Source organism: Mus musculus, chromosome 8 (assembly GCF_000001635.26).
Source record: "Mus musculus strain C57BL/6J chromosome 8, GRCm38.p6 C57BL/6J".
Lineage (NCBI taxonomy): Eukaryota > Metazoa > Chordata > Mammalia > Rodentia > Muridae > Mus > Mus musculus.
This window is the reverse complement of record NC_000074.6, coordinates 77,390,248-77,409,228: the sequence shown is the minus strand read 5'-3', so window position 1 is coordinate 77,409,228 and position 18,981 is coordinate 77,390,248. Positions and strand designations below refer to the sequence as shown.

Genomic DNA, 18,981 nt, shown 5'->3' with positions numbered 1-18,981 from the left:
ACAGTGCTCGCCATAGCAGCGTGGAAATGGCAGCCTTGCGCACATCTGAGCGTATGTTCTCGTCATGAGGTTGGCGATCATAGGCAAACCCTTCCAGTGAGGTCAAGCCTTTTCTTACAAAATAACTTCGAAACATTTAGTTTTCAGTCTTTGGCAGAGAGGCAGACAAAGGAGAGACAGTGCCTGGCAGTAATGTCTGTGTCCTCCAGGAGTGCCCAGTGCTGCCTGCGTGTCAGGCGCCTACTGACCCTGCTTTGGCTGCAGGAGATTTTAGATAAAGCTGTTTGGTGTGTGTAGTAAGTCTTCCAACGGAGAGGATTAAGAACAAACTTTTCTTTTTTCAGGTCAAATGTAATTGTTGCTGCTTTCTTTATGTGATCTGGCCAAGAATGGAGTTAGTACAGAGAGGGAAAGGCCCATGAGTAAATTCCCTGAAGACTAGTTGTATAAAAATACGTTCCCTTAAGCACCCTGCCAAAGTTGGCAGTGCTGTGGCAAGGGCAAGTAGACAGGGAGCGTTTGCCAAGATCGCGGGAGAAAGAATGCGTTGTTTGAAAAGAGGCTAAGATCTAAGTCCGTCACGACAAACTGGTCCTAAGACTCTGGTCTGCGCTACTCAGGGAGAGCCTGTGCCCATGCTACCTCGGACCCAGCTCTCTCTCTCTCTGTCCTTGTGAGCGTTATCTGCCTTGATCCTCACCACACCTCCCAGGTCCGAAGCTGCAGCACCAAGGGGTTCAGGGAGGCCCTGAGACCTTGCAGATGTGAAGAGTTGAGATTTGAACTTGTACATTCTGCCCGGAAGGACAAGTCTTTTAAAACTACTGTGTTACAGGGCCCAGCAGACTTCTGTAGAGTCGGGCTTCTGCTTAAATCGTCGACACAGATGAATCGGAAGTCTGCTTTGCTGGATGGTGCGTTAAATGGAGTAACTCCTTTGAGAGCAGCTATCGCTAGTGCTCTCACGCACCATTTGAATGAGTTTTGTATTTCTGAAGCTCCTACTTTTGGAGACACTGATGATGCTGTATGCTTTTAGTCGGCCGTGATCTTTACATGATTGTAAGCTGCAGCCTTTCTCTCCTACTCAGAGAGATAGATAAGGGGTTACTGCTAAATCACCTTTATGTATAAAGGATTAATTTTTTTTTAATGATAAAGGCTAGGTTCTGAACCTAGCCTCAAGAGGTAGGCTAGGCTAGCCCACAATCTCTCTTTCTCAGTCTCTTCAGTGCTAGGATAATAGACTTGTACCCTATATCTGGCTAGGATAATAACTTTAAAACAGACGAAGAACTAAAGCAGAACTTACAAGAAACCTATTCTACTTTTTTTTAATATATATAGCAAAAACTGCTCCTTTTTGCAATACAGCTGACCTTCACACATATATAAAATCATTCTGAAAGACAGCTCTCTTACTGCTCTTTAAGTTACTTTTCTCTCCTGTGCCCACCTCGGTTCCTAAGGTCTGTTCAGACCCAGAGCTCCTGTTTGTCTTCCCTCCCTCTCTCCTCCCTCTGTTGAGGCTCCTGTAACCCAGTCTGTCTCTGAGCTCCCATTGTCTTCTGCCTCTGCTTCCTAAGTGCATGCTGGGGTTACAGGCTGTGCTGCTGTGTAGGCTGTAAGCACATTCTTTACTGACAGGCCATCACTCCCAGCCTTCCTCACCTTGGCTGTTAGTGGGACTGTGGTCCTTACCGACATTAGTCAGGGGTCTCTAGAGTAACAATTTATAGAATGAATAAATGAATTAATTTGTCTGTCTGTCTGTCTTATCTAATTATCTATCCATCCATCTCTATCTATCTATCTATCTATCTACTTAAAGTAAATGGAGGCCATCTATCTATCTATCTATCTATCTATCTATCTATCTATCTATCTATCTATCTATCTAAAGTAAATGGAGGCCAGAGAGGGCATTGGATCCTCAGAAACTGGAGTTGTAGATGGTTGTTGTCTGCCACATGGATGCTGGGAATCCAACATGGGTCTTCTCAAACAGTAGCAAGTACTTTCAACAATGAGTCATTTCTACAGCCCCTGTTTATTTTTGTTATGCTTCGAGTGTTTGTTTGGATAGATGTCTGTGCATCGTATACATGTTGTGTTTAAAAAGGCCAGAAGAGGGCGTCAGGTCCCCCGAAACTAGAGCTAAAAGTGTGTTGTGAACAGGAATCAAAACCGGGTCCTCTGTGAAAGCAGCTGCCGCTCTTAACTGCAGAACCATCGTTCCAGCCCCCATGTACGTGTTTTGTGTTATTGTTGTTTCCAGCCCCCATGTACGTGTTTTGTGTTGTTGTTGTTGTTGTATTACTGCTGCCTACGGACCTTTAAGAACTGCGTACAGTTGCAGATGCCATCATTCCTCGCCTCCGCCCACTTGTATGTTCTCAGTTTGGTAGCCATGTTCATTCCCGCAGCTCTCAACTCCCTGCCTCATGCATGCATGGTTCTCTCATCTGTCATTTAGAAAGTCATCTTACTATCAGTGAACCTTTTTCTCCACCGCCCATTCCTTTCCTTCCACATCAGTGCAAACTCCTCAGAAAGCCATTGATGTCTCTCTCAGATGGCTTTCCCTATTGTTAGCCTGTCAGACCCTCAGCCTGCCGCCCCTGCAGGGACTTTGTCTGTGCTGCAGTATTCTCTGCGGGCAGGCCTGCTGTCCCCTGTGGTGCTTCAGGGGTCCATCTTGTGCTTTCCTCCCCTTAATCTTGTTCTCCAGCTCATTTTCCAGATCTGTAGAGTCCACTGGGCTTGGTGTTTGCAGTCCCGTATGGCCTTGTCTAGCTCATAGTGTTAGGGATACATTTAGTAACACACACACACACACACACACACACACACACACACACAATTAGTATTTAGTCACTGGTATATGTTGGAGGTGGCTCGATGTGTTTTTCCTTCTGTAAATTTCAGTCTTTATCTGGGCCCCTCTCTGTATTCCTGCCTGGAGGGCTCTGAGGCATTTCATAGTTGAGGTCATATGTTACTTCTTTTATACTTTTTCCTTCTTTTAGGGGTGGGTCTCCAAGACAGGGTTTCTCTGTGTAGCCCTGGCTGTCCTGGAACTCAGTCTGTAGACGAAGCTGGCCCCAGAGATTTTCTTGCCTCTGCCTCCTGAGTGCTGTTAAAGGTGTGGCCACCACCGCCTGGCCGAGTAACTTTTTAAATTGTCACTAGTTTTGGGTGCTGCTGTGTGTTCAGGGCTCAGTGCACTGTGGGGAGGGGGGGTATTGTGCCAGCAAGTCATTTTCAGAGTTCCTGCTTTTTTGTGTTGAGGGGAAAGTATATTTTGTTGACGGGACCCAGCATTTTATATACACATATGAATTCAGTCTTACATAAACACTGATCTGTAAATGTTTTAAAAAGTTTTAGTTGCTTAAGTTGTACCTTTTTCTAACTCTGGTTAATTTGGAAAATTGTTCATAATCATAATGCACTTTTTAATGATTTCCTTGGGTCCTCAGAATGAATCCAATTGTTATTTTTGGATTATAGACGCCTATTGCTTTTGGCTTGATTTCTTCATTTCTCGGTTAGAGAGCATCTATCTGTATTTGCTGTTATTAGTATGTAGTGGTTTCTGGGAGAAGATCTTCTCACCCCAAACTGTGTTACTCCTGTGACGCAAACTCTAGTGAGCTGGGGCTGGAGAGGTGGCTCAGCGGTTAAGAGCATGCACTGGTGTTGTGGGTGGGGTCTGGAGTTTGATTCCCAGCGCCCACATAAGGCGATTTGTAGCTGGCTCTAACCTCTGCTCCAGGGGATTTGGCTTCTTCTTCTGGCCTCTGTGGGCACCACATTTCTGTGTGCATCTCCCCACCCCAACAAAAACACATAATTTAAAAAATCTTAGAAAAAGCCCAGCGGTTTGGGTATGAGTGTGATGGATGTACATTGAGATCCGTAACTCTGAAACCCTCAAGGTATTAATTAGAAGCTGAAGTGCAGTGGGAGCTGCTCTTGGTTTTTATCCCCCGGGTTTCTGGCCCAGAAGGCTATGAGGAATTGCAAGTAATGCATTCTCCTTCTGTTAGATTATGAATCCCACGAGCTGGGGCTGTCTCCCTTAGTGTGACTTGGTACCTCGCTAACAGATGTAGTACCTTGTGGAAGGTGGGCATTCACCAGACTTGTGCCGTATTAGCCAGCGTTGAATGCTCCTCAGGAGAGACAGCACTGAGACTCGATTGGGCCAGGGCCCATCAGGCAGCACCTTTGTGTCTCAGTGTGAGTCCAGGCTCGCTCTCTGCTTACAGAAACCAGTGAGAATAGGTTTCTGCAGCCAGGCTTGGTGGCACACGCCTTTAATCCCAGCACTCAGGAGGCAGAGGCAGGCGGATTTCTGAGTTCAAGGCCAGCCTGGTCTACAGAGTGAGTTCCAGGACAGCCAGGGCTATACAGAGAATCCCTGTCTCAGAAAACCAAAAAAAAAAAAAAAAAAAAAAAAAGGTTTCTGCATGGTTCCTGTTGAGGTCTTTATTGAATGGCAATTTCATAGTTGCTTGCATGCTCTTAATCTAAGTTTTGCCTTCTTTCCAAGTATCTGCTTTTGCTATTTTGCATTTTTATGTTAGAAGAAGTGGCATTGCAGGAGAGGCTTCGTGAGCCCGGGCAAACATTTGGTCTAAAATAGCAGTTAAGAGCTTCTCTGGAGTTGTGGTATTTCTTTCGGATGAGGCTTGGTTAGATTTATTTGCTTTTGGAAGGAGTCAGCATGACTTTAAATAGGGTTAATTTGTCTTTTGTTCTGTTGGGGAAGCCAAAGGCAGTCAGCCAGGGTTGATGCTAACTAATATTTTGTATATGATTTTGCTTCCGTCTGGGCTTGGTTCACTTTCTCAGGTTCCTCGGGCTCAGGATCCTTGCTCCCGTGTTTCCGATAGTGCTGCTGTTATGAATAGTTTTCAGAGGCTGCCCACGCTTGCACACCAGTGCCCAATGGAGGGGCAGCTAGGCTGTATCTTGAGGCTGGAATGTTGCATCTGTGTGTCCAGCTGTCCCTGTGCAGTGCCGATGCTTAGACATTTCACTCCTGAGAACCAAGGGGACTGTGAGCAGCAGGGGGCTGGGTGGAGGCCACAGGCCAGTCTCACTGTGCCCTTTGCTACAGATATTTGTGCTGTCTTTTTTTTTCCCCCCTCCTTCAATTCACAGAAAAGTTGCTTTGAATATTTTCTTTGGTAGAGGGAAGCATTTAAGATGCACATACGTACATGTGAATGGAGTGGCACATATGTCCACACAAAACATTTGAATGGTAATTCAGAGGTGCATTTTTCATAGGGCCCCAAAATAGGAATCCCTTGAACGTTTGTAGTGGGCAAACAGGAGTGGTGTATTCTCGTAGTGAGCAGTGGGCGTCCACCCAGCCTGGAGACGGAACGGCTGCTGGAGTGCTTGGAGCAAACCCTGAAAGCATAAGATAACCTGCATCGTGCACTTCCACGTGTGCACTTGTCTGGAGCATGCAAGTCTGTTTGGACAAACAGCAGAGCAGGGCTGCACAGAAATGGGGCTGATGGAGACCTTTTCCTCACGCATGACCAGAAGGCCTTCAAATGGACTGCGGGATGAATTGAATATATTCACTTACAGTGAATCAAGTATACAGTGTGAATTGTGTCACAGTAAAACCTCAAGACAAGCAAAAACCAAACACAGTAACAACACAGCTGCAAGTAAAGAAAGTCCGCCGATGCCGTAAAGCACAGGCTTCCTCAGGGCAGTCTCATTCAAACACCACGGGCTGACACGTGCTGATGCCACTCATCTTTGATTGGAGAAATAGGTTTAATATAGTTGTTTGGTTCAGTGCAAGCCATGGTCTATCAGGGCATGTAACTTAAGACATTGACAGCACCACCCCTGCCTCAGCACTTTGTTCTGGAACTTGTAGGGATGCTTACCTTAGTGCTGTCTCGTGCTGGGGCCATCCTTATCTCCTTGAATCGGCCTGATAAATACTCTCCTGGGCTTTTCTGCCACAGCACATCCAGGTTCTTCGCCGCGATGCTGCCTGCTTTGTGTCTGCCCACCTGTCGGTTCAGAGCTTGTACTGTGTGACTTTTCTGAGCATATGATCAGATGCCTTTTATCCCCGCAGTTTATCTGTTTATATTTTAGTGCCACCAGGCATAGTGCCCTGTGTTCCTGAAGCATGAGGTGGCGTGGAAAGCCTGTTCATCAGCAACGCAGGTCTTTGTGTGTGTGTGCAGCTCTGTTCTTCAGACTGAAAGAGTTGGGCATGTTACTTCTGTAAGTTCATAGGATTGGTTTGCACAGTAGCGAGAGTGCTTGTGTTGCACGCTGAGTGGAATGGTAGCTGTTAGCTCCGTCTCAGCCATACTGAGGGAGGCAATGAGTCAAGAGTCACCTAAAGTGATGAAAGCCCCGGACTTCCAGCACATCTCAGGTCGAAGTGCACATCTCAGGTCGGAGTTCTTTTCAAGCTTAGCGTTGGTGTGCAGAAGCTAGCTGACCAGTCTTGCTACACAAAGTCACTCTTTTTCTTTTTTTTTTTTGTCATAATAAGGTTTGAACTCACAGAGTTGCTAATGCTTTGCCATTGAGCTTCTGAGCTACCAGCCGACAGTCTCCAGACCTTTTCTGATACAGGGTCTTGCTGAGTTGCTCACCTTGGCCTCAGACTTCTTTGCCTGCCTCTCAAGTTCCTGGAATTATAGGTGCATACTATTAAGTCCTGCTGAGAAATGACTTTTTAAAAAAAGATTTTTTATTTATTTTATGTATATAAGTATACTGTAGCTGGCTGTCTTCAGACACACCAGAGACAGGCATTAGATCCCACTATAGATGGCTGTGAGCCACCATAGGATTGCTGGGAATTGAACTCAGGACCTCTTAGCCTCTGAGCCATCTCTCCAGCCCAAGAAATGATTTGTAAGTGGACTCTTTCTTTGCTCTCTGGGCTGGAGACTGGCTTTGGTCACGCTACACATAAGATAGCTCATTGAGTGCTCCTCCAAGTCCTAAACTTGAGTTTTGCAGAATAGATGACAGTTGGAAAGCCCAGAGAAATAAAGGTCCACGACAAAATGAGTCATAGCGGGTACTAAACACTGTAGGCAACAGTGCTCAGTTGGGGACAGTTGGTAAATTTGGCAATGCTAGAGAGAATTTAAAATGAATCTGTTTGTGTTTGAGGGTGGTGCAGGGTTGGGAATGAGGGCTTGGGGTAAGAGTGGGTGGTAGTTGGGGGTTAGTGGATGCTGGAGGAGGAGGAAGAGGAGGAGGAGGAGGGGGAGAGGGAGGAGGAGGAGGAGGCCACGACGACGGTCACTGCAGACATCTTCTGGGTAGAGGCCTGAAGTGTATGAACTGGCATCCAGACACACAGTGTCATCTGTTCAATATACTGTTCAGTTACTATTGAGAAGTTACTGCATTTGATGAGACAGATGCCCATGAATGTTTGTAGAATTATATTGTTTCATGGAAATATATGTATGCAGTGTACATTTCCAGGAAACAGTGCTCCAGTAGTTTAACTTGGCTATAGTACAAATAATGACTTAAAGGTGAATAGTGAGTCGTATAAAAATTTAAGTTTCTTTTTAAAAACACTAAGTATTTATTTAAAAAAAAAACAATAAAACAAAATTTCTTAGTAGACTTGGTAAGGCACATACCAGGGAGATTTAAAAACATTTCTGAGGCCTCTGCTTTTCAGCGTATAGAGTTTTAGGCTGAAAGTGATTTCGTAGGTAGTCATACATTGATAGCCATATTTTATATTGATTCTCGCACTTAGATGTGGATTAGCATTAGTTGGGGTTAGTCTTGAAATGTGTGTGGAAAGACAGTGCTCCATGGGTCGGAGCAATGCTTAGTTTCTGTGCGGAAAGCATTGACAACCAGGGTTTCAGAGAGACAAGCTTTCAGTTTCTGTTCCTCTGGGGTAGACACCTGCACCAGAAGTGCTAGGTTTGGACACTGAGGCTATGAATTCTTTATCAAATGTATGGGAAGCCTCCCTTTAAAAATAATTGGCAGACTTTTTCACTATGAGATTTTTGTATACACCAAATTCACAAAGAACTTGCCTATTTTTTTAAAGTGAAAAACCATTATAATTAATGTATAACTTGTAGAGAGTTGGCAGGCACTGTGAATGATAACAGGCTTGTTTATTTTTCTCATACAGATAACCAGTATTTGTGACACTGAACATTGGCGGAGACTCGAGTCGGATTTAGCTCTTTTATTCCTTTCAGGAATGGCTTGGCTGTGTGTGGGCAGAGGTGAGGGGTGAGGATGCAGATCCGCACTGTCACCCTTAGCAGTCCGAGGGACCAAGTTTCACAGGGACCTCAGCTTAGCCAAGCCAGGAGTCACGGCCTTGACACAGAAAGGAATCTCGGGACCGTCAACATGAGGCAGAAGAGTTGTCTTAAAAATAGAGATGTGTACAAAGAGGGAAAACACACCCAAGAACATGGCCTAGGCGTGGGATCTGAAGGAGCCACAGTTGATTGATAGGAATGTTACGGGGCTGAAGAGACGGCGCAGCAGTTAAGAGCACTGACTTCCCTTGCAGAGGACCCGGGTTCAGTTCTAGGATCTCCATGTCATAACCATCTATAGTTCCAGCACTAGAGAATCTCATGTCCTCTTCTAACTTCTGGGGCACCTGGCATGCATATATAATGTACTGCATACACACAGGCAAACACTCACATAAAAGCCCATAAAATTAAAATATGTAGATGAGATAAATAGATGCTCAGGAAAAGAGTAAGATCTACCCATGGGTAGAGGTGGGCTCTGGAGGAAAAGTTGAGATTTAGTGTCTTTGCACTCCTATGGGTACCATTCACCCCACTGGCTCTCAAGTTACAGCTTGGAAAGTAGCTGAGGGCCCTCTCTCCCCCCAATAAGTGAAACTAGACGGTGTCTCCTAGGGTTCCTTGGATGGAATTAAAATCTGGTAGCATAAAACTAGGAGCCACTAGGGTTGCGCAAAAGGTCTCTGGTGAGAGTTTTAGAGAATGGACAGGCTGTCGGCTGTCAAGGGAAGAAGGCCTCACTAACCTGTTAACTGTGTGAGAATGCTTGCTTCTCAGCTGGTGGGAAGCTTCGGTTAAACTCTTTTCCTGTCTCAGTTCCCCCACTTTGGAGACTTCAATTCCTTGATCTTAAGGATTGTTGAGGGCAGATGATAGTTTTCTGTATCCACACTGATAGGGATATAGACCCTGTGTAATGGCAGAATCTGTAGTCTCAACTGGTCTGATTTCTTGTCTTATAAACGAGAGAGCCATCATTGGAATGGAGTCATCACTCAGGTCTCAGATCGCACACGTACTAGCGCATGTCATGCAGAGAGTAACACCCAGAACAGCAGAGCCTCTCCTATGACATTCCTTGAAGCCACATTACTAGCAAGTAGCCACGATTCAAGTAGATTAATTTGTGTGTAGATCTTGGAGGACTGAGGACACGGCGCCTCAGTTGTCAGGCAGTGTACCCAGAACTCTTGCCTGAGAGAGTTGCTCAAGGGCCACTGGGTCTTGTAGGTAGTGGTCCCCATCTTAACGTGAGTTAGGAAGTGTGACCTCACAGTCTGTGAAAAGAACATAGTCACAAAAGTACAGATTTAAGAAAGAAAGCAGTGGTGGAATTAATGAAATACACAGTCATCGAGTGTATCAATGGTGTCAGAAAATAGTAAAGCAAACAGCAAAATAAGGTCATTGTTATCAAGAAACTTATGAAAGAAATGGGAGTTTCTGTTATATCATGAAGTCCTTTCTCTTGTTTGATGGGAACTCCTCAATTTTAATGTTTCCAGGGGCACAAAGGCATTGAGGGTGGGACTGAGGCTGTGGAGACTCAGAAAGGAGAAGTGGCACTGTAGACCAGTGGTTCTCATCCTTCCTAATACTGCGACCCTTTAATACAGTTCGTCATGTGGTGACTCCCAACCATAAGATGATTTCTTTGCTGCTTCATGACTGTAATTTTACTACCATTATGAATTGTAATGTAAATATCTGCTATGCAGGATATCGGATCCTTGTGAAAAGATCATTCAACCCCCAAAGGGGTCTTGACCCACAGGCTGAGAGCCACTGCCATAGATAACACATCATTGAATTCTTTTACTCAGGCTGGGAAGGCCTTTATCCGAGGTTTTCATGGCTGGAGAGTGTTTGGACTAAAGATAAATGGTCCTCTTTCCCCAGAATGTGACTGTTCTAACCCAGTACGTTAAGGAAAGGGCAGTAGCTTAGCTTCCCCGTTGGGCTATTACAGAGGAAGAACAGACAAGCATTTAAGGTTTTGGGGAGGATTGGGGGTGGGGCAGGAGAGGGGAGGATCTTGAATTTTATTGTCCTTTCTCTAAAAGGCACTTGACTCTAATCAATGTCAGTTTTTCTAGATGACACAAGTCATGAAGGCCTTTACATTTTTTAAGACAACAGACATCTATTGCATCTATTAATCATATTCTCCTTTCTGCTTTTGTATAAGATGAATTTATACTAGGTTTTGGGAAAGCTGTCTCAGAGCCTTGTCTGTAGTCTTAGAACATTACTGTAAACTGTTAGAGTTGGAACATTTTGGCTGTTTCAGCTACAGTCTTTTAAAAAACAAAATGAAGACTTCCCCAGGCTAAGTGTGGCAATAGCTTCTTTGGCATTTGGGCGTTCCTGTGCACACCGACTACTATACCAGTTTATTCAGACAGGAAGATTACGGTATTTAAAAAGACAGTGAACAAAAACCCCATACTGAAAAGGAACCGGTTTCCCATGTCAAGGGTCACTGGAGGCACCCGATGACATCTGACATCGGTCCAGAGCACTTTGTCAAGGAGTTTTGAACAGCTTCTTTTAGAAGTGCCATCACGGGCTGGAGAGATGGCTCAGCAGTTAAGAGCACTGACTACTCTTCTAAAGGTCCTGAGTTCAAATCCCAGCAACCACATGGTGGCTCACAGCCATTCGGAATGAGATCGGATGCCCTTTTCTGGTGTGTCTGAAAACAGCTATAGTGTTCTTACATATAATAAATAAATAAATCTTTAAAAAAAAAGAAAAAAAGAAGTAGTGCCATCACGGGAGTTGAGAGTCCACTCCAGGGCTTCCACCATTGGGCCTTGTAACCATTTACCTCCTTCTGTAGGGGCAAAGCTCTGTTTCTTAGAACAGCAGTGGGAAGAGTTGTATTGCTCTTTGGTAGTTCAAGTGACTGTCCTTTGCGGCATGGAAGACAGTGGTAGGCGCTAGAAGTGGCTGGTCACATCCACAGTCAGGAAGCTTAGACTGTGGTGGGTGCTGCTCGGCCTGCATTCTCCTTGTAACACAGTCCAGGACTCCAGCCCCAGCAGTGGTGCTGCCGAACGTTTCGGTTCCAGAGGCAGCCCTTCACTGGCGTGCCCAGAGGCTCAGTTCTCAGGTGAATGTAGACCCCATCAAATTGAGACTGCCTCTCACGCTAGGGCCTGCAGAGCCTGCGGTGGAGCACAACATATCCTAGTTTATTACTATCGTCATTTGCATTGGTAGGGACATAAGCAGAACCTGTCACGCGTGTTACCACCACTGCTGCTACTTTTAGAGTAAGTGTGCGGGAAGAGGCTGAGGTGCTTCTGAAGTTCAGGTACTGCTTCCAGCTGTGTGCGCATGCCCACAGTTTCCAATTCCAACTGTGCGCTCTACAGATAGCCACAATGGCCTGAAGGAAAGAATGATTTGTAGGCATAATTTTTCTCAAGCTACCTTAATAAGTGTTCAACTTCCTCTCTAGCTCACCACCCACCAGAGGAAGTGGAAAAGAAAGGTTATTAGAATGTGGGGAAAGTGGACCTGTTTAGGAATAGTTCTTTGTGGGGCGAGTCCAGTCTTCCTTGTCAGGATATCAGCATCTCACCCTCTAGCAAACACCGACATGAATCAGCAGCTGCAGGCCAGTCCACTCAGCAGACACCAACCTTGAGGGGCAGTTAAATCCAGAAGAAACCACAAGACTCACCAAGCAGCCAGGGTCAGTGGAAGTGGCAAGAAGCCCCAGGAATCTCATGAGAAGTTCTTTGGCAACTTTTTCCATTATCGAGCCAGCACAAGCAAGGCTCAGCAGAGCAATGTAAGGCGAACCAATACATGCGTGTCATCAGTGAAAAATAGTGGGGCAGAGCAAAGCAAACCAAAGCTCGAGCTCCCACTGTCTGTGGGGTCATATTTATATTCCTTCTAAACACCACGCATCCTTTCACATGTCTGCTTTAGCAAAACATCCTTTTACCTGTGTGCCCCAGCAAAACATCATTTGACATAACCCACTTTCCAAAGAAACCAGAAGTTTCTACTTCAATGAAAGCCTGGACAGCTCATTCCCTGTTTCTGATTCATTTTCTCTTCTAGGAAATTCATTGTGTTGCTTTCGTGTTTAGCAAGGCTCACTGTGATGCATGATTGGAGCTTGGTATAGTGTGTGGTACCTGGTAGGCATGATTAATAAGAGATCAGTCATGTCCGCAGTTCAGCCAGTGAGTGAGCGTTTGCCCAGCAGTACAGTTGACTCCTAAGAACCCCAAGGTAGACCTTTGCTATTGTGTATCAGTGGCATCAACAGAGCTTCTTCATGAGTGTCTGCTGTGTGAACCTTGTTCAATTCGTGTGTTCATGTGTTTTCTTATACTTGCTTTATTGTCCTATATAGTCACTAAATTTAATTTTAGTCTTAGTCTTTTCTTTCCATAACTCAAGACTTTTGTCGTTAATAGAGCGTTGCTTCAGCAGGTAAAGAATTGCCGTTTGCTGTTGCTAGTGATTCATCTCTCTGTAAGAGATCCATGGAGCAAGAGGTTTCTTACCACTGCGTTGTTGACTATAATGCATGGACACCCTTCTGCAGTTTTCCTGATGAGGAGTGGGGCTCATCTTTATGCGTGCCTGCTGCTCTCTGCCTGCCTTCCAATGTCTTTGCTTTCTTCTCTTTTTAACAATTGCTTCTGTAGTTCTGGCTTTTTCAGACTTGCCATATACTTGAAATGATGCACCGTGTAGCCCTCCGTGGTGGACTTCTTTCACTGAGTAATAATGAACTTGCTGTCTTTTCGGGGTGTGCTGGTGTGTTTGTTTGATTGCTGAGAAGTACACTTGTACGGGTTCCTGCACCCCTCACCTACTGAAGGACATTTTGATGCTTCCCATTTGCAGAGGCTGTGAATAAATCTTGTATAGATGGACACAGATCTTAATAACTCTGTACAGACTGAACTAAGAAATGTCTGGCTATGTCTGTAGGAAGCCAGAGAGCTGTCTGACATTCTTTGCATCATTCTATGTCATTGGTATTGATGGGTGAGAGTTCCTTTGTTCCACATCCTCATCAACATTTGCTGTTCTCAGTACTTTTGACTCTGGCTATTCCAGTCAGTGTGCTGTCATTATGTATTAATTGGCTTATCTTTGTTGGAAATTAGGGTGGGAAACATCATGTATACGTACAGAAAAGTATCATTCAGTCTTAAGAAGGAAGATTGGTGATGCGTGTTCTGACTGAGAGGAAACTTGTATTTAAAAAAGCTGGTTAGAAACTATGAGTAGGAACTTAGGAAATTAGTCTGAACAGGTGAGAGGGTGCGCCAGAGAACCTGACAGCTTCTGAAACAGGCAGAAGCACAGAGGCGCTGAGGCAGCACCCTGTGTGGGCCGGGGACAGCCGGCCACCTTCCGGACCAGAGGACAGGTGCCCGCCCGGCTGGGGAGGCGACCTAAGCCACAGCAGCAGCGGTCGCCATCTTGGTCTGAGACCCGCCGAACTTAGGAAATTAGTCTGAACAGGTGAGAGGGTGCGCCAGAGAACCTGACAGCTTCTGGAACAGGCAGAAGCACAGAGGCGCTGAGGCAGCACCCTGTGTGGGCCGGGGACAGCCGGCCACCTTCCGGACCGGAGGACAGGTGCCCACCCGGCAGGGGAGGCGGCCTAAGCCACAGCAGCAGCGGTCGCCATCTTGGTCCCGGGACTCCAAGGAACTTAGAAATTTAGTCTGCTTAGGTGAGAGTCTGTACCACCTGGGAACTGCCAAAGCAACACAGTGTCTGAGAAAGGTCCTGTTTTGGGCCTTCTTCTTCGGCCAGGAGGAGGTCCAAATACAAGATATCTGCGCACCTTCCCTGTAAGAGAGCTTGCCAGCAGAGAGTGCTCTGAGCACTGAAACTCAGAGGAGAGAATCTGTCTCCCAGGTCTGCTGATAGACGGTAACAGAATCACCAGAAGAACAATCTCTAAACAGAGTCAACTATAACTACTAACTCCAGAGATTACCAGATGGCGAAAGGTAAACGGAGGAATCTTACTAACAGGAACCAAGACCACTCACCATCACCAGAACCCAGCACACCCACTTCGCCCAGTCCAGGGAACCCCAACACACCTGAGAACCTAGACCTAGATTTAAAAGCATATCTCATGATGATGGTAGAGGACATCAAGAAGGACTTTAATAAATCACTTAAAGAAATACAGGAGAACACTGCTAAAGAGTTACAAGTCCTTAAAGAAAAACAGGAAAACACAATCAAACAGGTAGAAGTCCTTACAGAAAAAGAGGAAAAAACATACAAACAGGTGATGGAAATGAACAAAACCATACTAGACCTAAAAAGGGAAGTAGACACAATAAAGAAAACTCAAAGCGAGGCAACACTAGAGATAGAAACCCTAGGAAAGAAATCTGGAACCATAGATTTGAGCATCAGCAACAGAATACAAGAGATGGAAGAGAGAATCTCAGGTGCAGAAGATTCCATAGAGAACATCGGCACAACAATCAAAGAAAATGGAAAATGCAAAAAGATCCTAACTCAAAATATCCAGGAAATCCAGGACACAATAAGAAGACCAAACGTACGGATAATAGGAGTGGATGAGAATGAAGATTTTCAACTCAAAGGTCCAGCAAACATCTTCAACAAAATTATTGAAGAAAACTTCCCAAATCTAAAGAATGAGATGCATATGAACATACAAGAAGCCTACAGAACTCCAAATAGACTGGACCAGAAAAGAAATTCCTCCCGACACATAATAATCAGAACATCAAATGCACTAAATAAAGATAGAATACTAAAAGCAGTAAGGGAAAAAGGTCAAGTAACATATAAAGGCAAGCCTATCAGAATTACACCAGATTTTTCACCAGAGACTATGAAAGCCAGAAGAGCCTGGACAGATGTTATACAGACACTAAGAGAACACAAACTGCAGCCCAGGCTACTATACCCAGCCAAACTCTCAATTATCATAGAGGGAGAAACCAAAGTATTCCACGACAAAACCAAATTCACGCATTATCTCTCCACGAATCCAGCCCTTCAAAGGATAATAACAGAAAAAAACCAATACAAGAACGGGAACAACGCCCTAGAAAAAACAAGAAGGTAATCCCTCAACAAACCTAAAAGAAGACAGCCACAAGAACAGAATGCCACCTTTAACAACTAAAATAACAGGAAGCAACAATTACTTTTCCTTAATATCTCTTAACATCAATGGTCTCAACTCGCCAATAAAAAGACATAGACTAACAAACTGGCTACACAAACAAGACCCAACATTTTGCTGCTTACAGGAAACTCATCTCAGAGAAAAAGATAGACACTACCTCAGAATGAAAGGCTGGAAAACAATTTTCCAAGCAAATGGTATGAAGAAACAAGCAGGAGTAGCCATCCTAATATCTGATAAGATTGACTTCCAACCCAAAGTCATCAAAAAAGACAAGGAGGGACACTTCATTCTCATCAAAGGTAAAATCCTCCAAGAGGAACTCTCAATTCTGAATATCTATGCTCCAAATACAAGAGCAGCCACATTCACTAAAGAAACTTTAGTAAAGCTCAAAGCACACATTGCGCCTCACACAATAATAGTGGGAGACTTCAACACACCACTTTCACCAATGGACAGATCATGGAAACAGAAACTAAACAGGGACACACTGAAACTAACAGAAGTGATGAAACAAATGGATCTGACAGATATCTACAGAACATTTTACCCTAAAACAAAAGGATATACCTTCTTCTCAGCACCTCATGGTACCTTCTCCAAAATTGACCACATAATAGGTCACAAATCAGGCCTCAACAGATTCAAAAATATTGAAATTGTCCCATGTATCCTATCAGATCACCATGCACTAAGGCTGATCTTCAATAACAAAATAAATAACAGAAAGCCAACATTCACATGGAAACTGAACAACACTCTTCTCAATGATACCTTGGTCAAGGAAGGAATAAAGAAAGAAATTAAAGACTTTTTAGAGTTTAATGAAAATGAAGCCACAACGTACCCAAACCTTTGGGACACAATGAAAGCATTTCTAAGAGGGAAACTCATAGCTATGAGTGCCTTCAAGAAAAAACGGGAGAGAGCACATACTAGCAGCTTGACAACACATCTAAAAGCTCTAGAAAAAAAGGAAGCAAATTCACCCAAGAGGAGTAGACGGCAGGAAATAATCAAACTCAGGGGTGAAATCAACCAAGTGGAAACAAGAAGAACTATTCAAAGAATTAACCAAACGAGGAGTTGGTTCTTTGAGAAAATCAACAAGATAGATAAACCCTTAGCTAGACTCACTAAAGGGCACAGGGACAAAATCCTAATTAACAAAATCAGAAATGAAAAGGGAGACATAACAACAGATCCTGAAGAAATCCAAAACACCATCAGATCCTTCTACAAAAGGCTATACTCAACAAAACTGGAAAACCTGGACGAAATGGACAAATTTCTGGACAGATACCAGGTACCAAAGTTGAATCAGGATCAAGTTGACCTTCTAAACAGTCCCATATCCCCTAAAGAAATAGAAGCAGTTATTAATAGTCTCCCAGCCAAAAAAAGCCCAGGACCAGACGGGTTTAGTGCAGAGTTCTATCAGACCTTCAAAGAAGATCTAACTCCAGTTCTGCACAAACTTTTTCACAAGATAGAAGTAGAAGGTATTCTACCCAACTCATTTTATGAAGCCACTATTACTCTGATACCTAAACCACAGAAAGATCCAACAAAGATAGAGAACTTCAGACCAATTTCTCTTATGAACATCGATGCAAAAATCCTTAATAAAATTCTCGCTAACCGAATCCAAGAACACATTAAAGCAATCATCCATCCTGACCAAGTAGGTTTTATTCCAGGGATGCAGGGATGGTTTAATATACGAAAATCCATCAATGTAATCCATTATATAAACAAACTCAAAGACAAAAACCACATGATCATCTCGTTAGATGCAGAAAAAGCATTTGACAAGATCCAACACCCATTCATGATAAAAGTTCTGGAAAGATCAGGAATTCAAGGCCAATACCTAAACATGATAAAAGCAATCTACAGCAAACCAGTAGCCAACATCAAAGTAAATGGAGAGAAGCTGGAAGCAATCCCACTAAAATCAGGGACTAGACAAGGCTGCCCACTTTCTCCCTACCTTTTCAACATAGTACTTGAAGTATTAGCCAGAGCAATTCGACAACAAAAGGAGATCAAGGGGATACAAATTGGAAAAGAGGAAGTCAAAATATCACTTTTTGCAGATGATATGATAGTATATATAAGTGACCCTAAAAATTCCAACAGAGAACTCCTAAACCTGATAAACAGCTTCGGTGAAGTAGCTGGATATAAAATTAACTCAAACAAGTCAATGGCCTTTCTCTACACAAAGAATAAACAGGCTGAGAAAGAAATTAGGGAAACAACACCCTTCTCAATAGCCACAAATAATATAAAATATCTCGGCGTGACTCTAACGAAGGAAGTGAAAGATCTGTATGATAAAAACTTCAAGTCCCTGAAGAAAGAAATTAAAGAAGATCTCAGAAGATGGAAAGATCTCCCATGCTCATGGATTGGCAGGACCAACATTGTAAAAATGGCTATCTTGCCAAAAGCAATCTACAGATTCAATGCAATCCCCATTAAAATTCCAACTCAATTCTTCAACGAATTAGAAGGAGCAATTTGCAAATTCATCTGGAATAACAAAAAACCGAGGATAGCAAAAACTCTTCTCAAGGATAAAAGAACCTCTGGTGGAATCACCATGCCTGACCTAAAGCTTTACTACAGAGCAATTGTGATAAAAACTGCATGGTACTGGTATAGAGACAGACAAGTGGACCAATGGAATAGAATTGAAGACCCAGAAATGAACCCACACACCTATGGTCACTTGATCTTCGACAAGGGAGCCAAAACCATCCAGTGGAAGAAAGACAGCATTTTCAACAATTGGTGCTGGCACAACTGGTTGTTATCATGTAGAAGAATGCGAATCGATCCATACTTATCTCCTTGTACTAAGGTCAAATCTAAGTGGATCAAGGAACTTCACATAAAACCAGAGACACTGAAACTTATAGAGGAGAAAGTGGGGAAAAGCCTTGAAGATATGGGCACAGGGGAACAATTCCTGAACAGAACAGCAATGGCTTGTGCTGTAAGATCGAGAATTGACAAATGGGACCTAATGAAACTCCAAAGTTTCTGCAAGGCAAAAGACACTGTCTATAAGACAAAAAGACCACCAACAGACTGGGAAAGGATCTTTACCTATCCTAAATCAGATAGGGGACTAATATCCAACATATATAAAGAACTCAAGAAGGTGGACCTCAGAAAATCAAATAACCCCCTTAAAAAATGGGGCTCAGAACTGAACAAAGAATTCTCACCTGAGGAATACCGAATGGCAGAGAAGCACCTGAAAAAATGTTCAACATCCTTAATCATCAGGGAAATGCAAATCAAAACAACCCTGAGATTCCACCTCACACCAGTGAGAATGGCTAAGATCAAAAATTCAGGTGACAGCAGATGCTGGCGAGGATGTGGAGAAAGAGGAACACTCCTCCATTGTTGGTGGGATTGCAGGCTTGTACAACCACTCTGGAAATCAGTCTGGCGGTTCCTCAGAAA

The 18,981-nt window shown here is 43.9% G+C and overlaps 1 protein-coding gene across 14 annotated transcripts in view; it reads left to right on the top strand.

The window, feature by feature from the left end:
* Positions 1–18,981, top strand: part of Arhgap10 (Rho GTPase activating protein 10) — a 267,634-nt gene that overhangs the window by 108,771 nt on the left and 139,882 nt on the right. The window lies entirely within an intron of this gene.